Source organism: Eubalaena glacialis, chromosome 16 (genome assembly GCF_028564815.1).
Source record: "Eubalaena glacialis isolate mEubGla1 chromosome 16, mEubGla1.1.hap2.+ XY, whole genome shotgun sequence".
Lineage (NCBI taxonomy): Eukaryota > Metazoa > Chordata > Mammalia > Artiodactyla > Balaenidae > Eubalaena > Eubalaena glacialis.
In genome coordinates this window covers 26,042,429-26,047,549 of record NC_083731.1, presented here as the reverse complement: position 1 = coordinate 26,047,549, position 5,121 = coordinate 26,042,429, and the positions used below count along the sequence as shown (strand labels likewise).

Here is a 5,121-nt window from a genome sequence, read left to right as displayed (position 1 = left end):
ATATTAAAAAAATAAACAACCCAATCAAAAAATGGGTAGAAGACCTAAATAGACAGTTCTCCAAAGAAGACATACAGATGGCCAAGAGGCACATGAAAAGCTGCTCAACATCACTAATTATTAGAGAAATGAAAATCAAAACTACAATGAGGTATCACCTCACACTGGTCAGAATGGGCATCTTCAGAAAAATCTACAAACAACAAATGCTGGAGAGGGTGTGGAGAAAAGGGAACCCTCTTGCACTGTTGATGGGAATGTAAATTGATACAGCCACTATGAAGAACAGTATGGAGTTTCCTTAAAAAACTAAAAATAGAATTACCATATGACCTAGCAATCCCACTGCTGGGCATATACCCAGACAAAACCATAATTCAAAAAGACACAGGCACCCCAATATTCATTGCAGCGCTATTTACAATAGCCAGGTCATGGAAGCAACATAAATGCCCATCGACAGATCAATGGATAAAGAAGATGTGGTACGTATATACAATGGAATATTATTCAGCCATAAAAAGGAATGAAATTGTGTCACTTGTAGAGATATGGATGGACCTAGAGACTGTCATAGAGAGTGAAGTAAGTCAGAAAGAGAAAAACAAATATCGTATATTAACGCATATATGTGGAATCTAGAAAAATGGTGCAGATGAACTGGTTTGCAAGGCAGACATAGAGACACAGATGTAGAGAACAAACTTATGGACAGCAAGGGGGGAAAGCGGGGCGGGGTGGAGGTGGTGGTGGGATGAATTGGGAGATTGAGATTGACATATATACACTAATATGTATAAAATAGATAACTAATAAGAACCTGCTGTATAAAAAAAAAAAAAAACTAAAAATTTTTCTAGTCCTATATCTATCAAAATATTGAATTCATTTTCAAAAGCTCTACCTTAAGCAAAAGTCCAGAACACCAATCCTATACAATTTTCAAAAGGAGAAAATGAAGAAACACATTCCAACTGATTTTATAAAGAAGAAAAACACATGGCCAATTTAATAGATGCTGGAAAAGCATTTTTAAAAAGTCAACTACCAAAACGCTGAACATATTAGGATAGAGAATAGCTTCCTCAGTAGAGGGCAAATACAAAAACAAACCAAAAACAAACAAACAAAAAACAATGACAAAACAAGCCAACAAGAAAAACCAATGTGTGAACTTTGTACTCCCGGCGCTCCACCCTGCAGATAGGAGATTGACTAGTTGAGTCTTGCTAAGCTCTTTCACAAAACTCCACTGAGTAGCAACGTCTGTGCCCTGGGATCCGCCACCCTCTGGGTCGATCTTGTCTGTTAGTCTCAGTGGTCACATCTGAGTTGGGGTTGCACAGTTTTAACAGTGCCTGTCCTAGATTTGTTTTAAGGCCAAAAAATCCTCCCTGCTTTCTGCATAAATTGGCCTGCGATGTTTAAATTTGGAAAGCGCCACCAAAATTGCCGCTGTGCATGGAGGGAAGCGAAGGCAATTCCTGAAGGCTTATTTACATTATATATTATAAGTTATGGGAAAACACTACTCTCTCACAGGCACTTTTTTCTCTGGAAACCAAGTTTCTACCTAAAGATCTGCCAAGACTACTTGTCTATTCACTGTCAAAAAATTTTCATTCTGCTATTGGTAACAAAGGGTGTATGTTTCTCCTTATAGTTTAGGTACAAAATCAATAAAACTTGGTATGAACTTTTCAACTGTATTTGGAAATTCAATCTCTCTCTCTATGTAAATTAATTTTATCTCCTAAGTTGGGTTAAGTATCTTGAAAAATGCACATTTATTGGTAGTATTAAAATATCTAATAGAAGAAAACTCGAGATTCATTATATTAGCACGAGAGACTGAATAAACCAATGGACACTGGCCGGACCATATATCAAAAGAGAATTCTGACACACAAAACTCTCTCCCACTTTCTATAGCCCAGGAAGCCAAACCACAACCCCTGCAGAACGGTAACAATTGGCCCCAAATGGTCAGGACTTATTATTAACTGCCCACTTTCCTAGTTATTTTTTTCCCTCTTACTTTCACTTCCAACTTAGAACCAACCACAGAAAATCAAATATGCTTCTACCACTCACATAGGATACCTCACTTCCCCAGCTTCCCCATGACAACAGTCTCCAATCAGGGCATACCTGAAGCCCCTTCTTATTTCCCACTATAAAGCTTGCCCTCTCCTCTGTTTGCCTTTGAGTCTGCGGCAAACACAAGTGATGGGAGATGGTTCCGTATCTCTGAGGGCAAGTTCTGCATAAATAGCCTTTGTTTGTTCTCATTTTGGTGGTCTTCATTTATTCATGTATCTCTCAGTTGAAGAAAAATAGCCAACCCCATTCTAACTTGGTAAGTATATGTTTCAATGAACCACTTAATTTATTTTCTATTAAAATCAAACATATTAGAAAGGATGGGAGCAAAAATAATATAATCAAATCAGTCAGTTGGACATGTTTACGAGATTAGTGCAGGATGAGTGGAATTCTTTATGATGATTTGTAGATTTACTCAAATTGGCAGAAAATTTATTTCAATATTAATTAATTATTCATTCAGTTCCCTCAACATTAATTTATTCAGATTGGCAGAAACTTAATTTCAGCATTTATTGCAGTCTTATTGATTAAAATGTATGAAAATTCTAAAATTGGTTTCCAGAAATAAGTTTTCACTATTATGATGAAGTTTTAAATTTGTTTTTTATTACAAATGAAGAAACGTTTGTTTCTTTTTTATACTTGCAAGACACCCTCCACTGGATTCCAAAGTATTTTTAATTCTGATTGTATCTTGGTTTCTTTTCTGCTTATTTAATATTCACATCGATCTTGTTGCCTTTGGAGCCCTGTGACTTAGCAACTGCATAGGAACATTGTTCAGGGGAGTTGATGAACCACAAATCAAAAATCCCATGATGGGAAACAGTCATCTAATGAGAAAGTGTAGGGAGGAGACTAAGGGAGGAATAAATTAAGTCCAACAGTTGTGGAGAAGAAATTCAAAAGAAGAAATTCAGATTCAGGACAAGGGTGCTACTCCATTGGCAAAAGAATATGAATTGCAGGACAAACCTGTGCTATTTTCAGGTTTTGGAATTACACCATATCTTGTTTTTCAAGGCACTTTTTTTAACTTTCAAACTATTCTTGTCCTTTGACATTTAAAAATATTTTTCCTCATATGCTTAAAATGATATTCTTTACATTTATAATGGACTAAAGTAGCATCTTAAATTAACATGAAATAACATACTCCTGGAAAATAACTCTTGCTCACTTATTGGAAAGGGAAAATAATTCCTTTCTTAAAGCTATGCCTTCAGTGTTTATGTTTTTGATTTTAAATAAACAGATGTTTTTTCAAACTTAACTAGCTTTTCTGAAGGATAGAATAAGGTGATTAAGAAACTTCGGGGGATTCAGTTTTCTTGACTTACTTTATTAAACAGCCAAGGGCCTTTGTGGAAAACAATCATAGTAAGCACAAAATATGTCTCATAATGTGAGTCTGGCTTATCCTGAAGAGTGCAAATTTCCTGGAAGCTTCATTTCAAATTAGAGTAAGTGGGCTAAAAGAAAGCAAAGCTTAGGAGGAAATGCAATAGTGAGAGTTTTCATAATGAATCATAGCTCACTAATTTCCTCTGGATTTATGGCCAATATGACTTGATTGATATCTATCTGTATATAAAGATATCGTTGCGGCCACACGAGGATGATCATAAAAGAGAGTAACCATAACAATCACATAGGATATTCACAGGGTTCCACCTATGATGCCATATCCTCCTGTTTAGAAAATGGTGTTCCAATCAAATTCCTTCCTTGTTGCTCTAGGAATGTTTTGGACCTTTTCTGTACCTTTCCCAAGTGGCCTTTAATTCTCTTCATACTCCATGACAGCTTTTATTTATTTATTTATTTTAACTACTCAGGCTTGTTTGGATAAATTATTATGTTGTTGTCAATGGAAACATTAGGAGCTTTGCAGACTAATCCCATTGCAGGAGCATACAGTTCTGCTGATGCCAGCCCTGCCCAGGATATGTTTCCTTGGAGAGCCAAGCCCTCAGTCTACTTTATATAGAAGCTGCTGGTATCAGTGCTGATGTTGGTGGTAGAGTCTCTTTCAACTTGCACTTTTGAAAATTGACCACCTTGGGCATTTCTATACCCTCTTTTTCTGAAGCACTTCTTAAATTTTTAAATTGATTTTGCTGTCGTTTTATTATTAATCTGTATGAATTCATGCTCTATTCTGAATAGAAGCACCTCAGTTATATTTGTGGCAATTAGCTTCTCCCCTCTTTGCTTTTTCATTCATTTCTGTCTTTTAACGAAAAGAAGTTTTTCTTTCAAATGTAATCAATTAGCAATCTTTTTCTTTTTTTTTAAACATCTTTACTGGAGTAAAATGGCTCTACAATGGTGTGTTAGTTTCTGCTGTATAACAAAGTGAATCAGCTATACATATACATACATCCCCATATCCCCTTCCACTTGCGTCTCCCTCCCACCCTCTCCATCCCACCCCTCTAGGTGGAAACAAAGCACCGAGCTGGTCTCCCTGTGCTATGCAACTGCTTCCCACTAGCTATCTATTTTACATTTGGTAGTGTATATATGTCCATGCCACTCTCTCACTTCGTAAAAATGTGGAACGCGTCACGAATTTGCGTGTCATCCTTGCGCAGGGCCATGCTAATCTTCTCTGTATCGTTCCAATTTTAGTATATGTGCTGCCGAAGCAAGCACAGCAATCTTTTTCTTAATGTTTACAACTTTTAAAGTTTTAGTTAAGAACTTTTTTCTTTTCTAAGTTTATGAAGATATTCTCTAACCTGGAAGATTTATTGGCTTAACTTTCACATTTAGACATACAGTAACAACAGCAAAATAATAATAATTTTTATGCATAGTATGAGGTAGATGTCAATTTCATATATTTCATATTTTTATATATGGCTATCTAGTTGACCCAGCACCACTTAAAGTAATCTTTCCTCGGCACTGCAATATTACCTTTGTATTAAATGAAAGGGTTTCTTTCTGAACTTGCTATCTTGATCCATGAGTCTCCTTGCCTATACTTTAGGAAATAAAACAGAG

At 36.0% G+C, this 5,121-nt stretch overlaps 1 non-coding gene across 1 annotated transcript; it reads right to left on the bottom strand.

Annotated features, from left to right (window-relative positions):
• Positions 1-4,661: 4,661 nt before the first annotated feature.
• On the bottom strand, positions 4,662-4,767 carry LOC133076699 (U6 spliceosomal RNA). Its single transcript, XR_009697588.1, has one exon. It is a non-coding gene; the product is annotated as a U6 spliceosomal RNA (small nuclear RNA).
• Between the last annotated feature and the right edge of the window lie 354 nt (positions 4,768-5,121).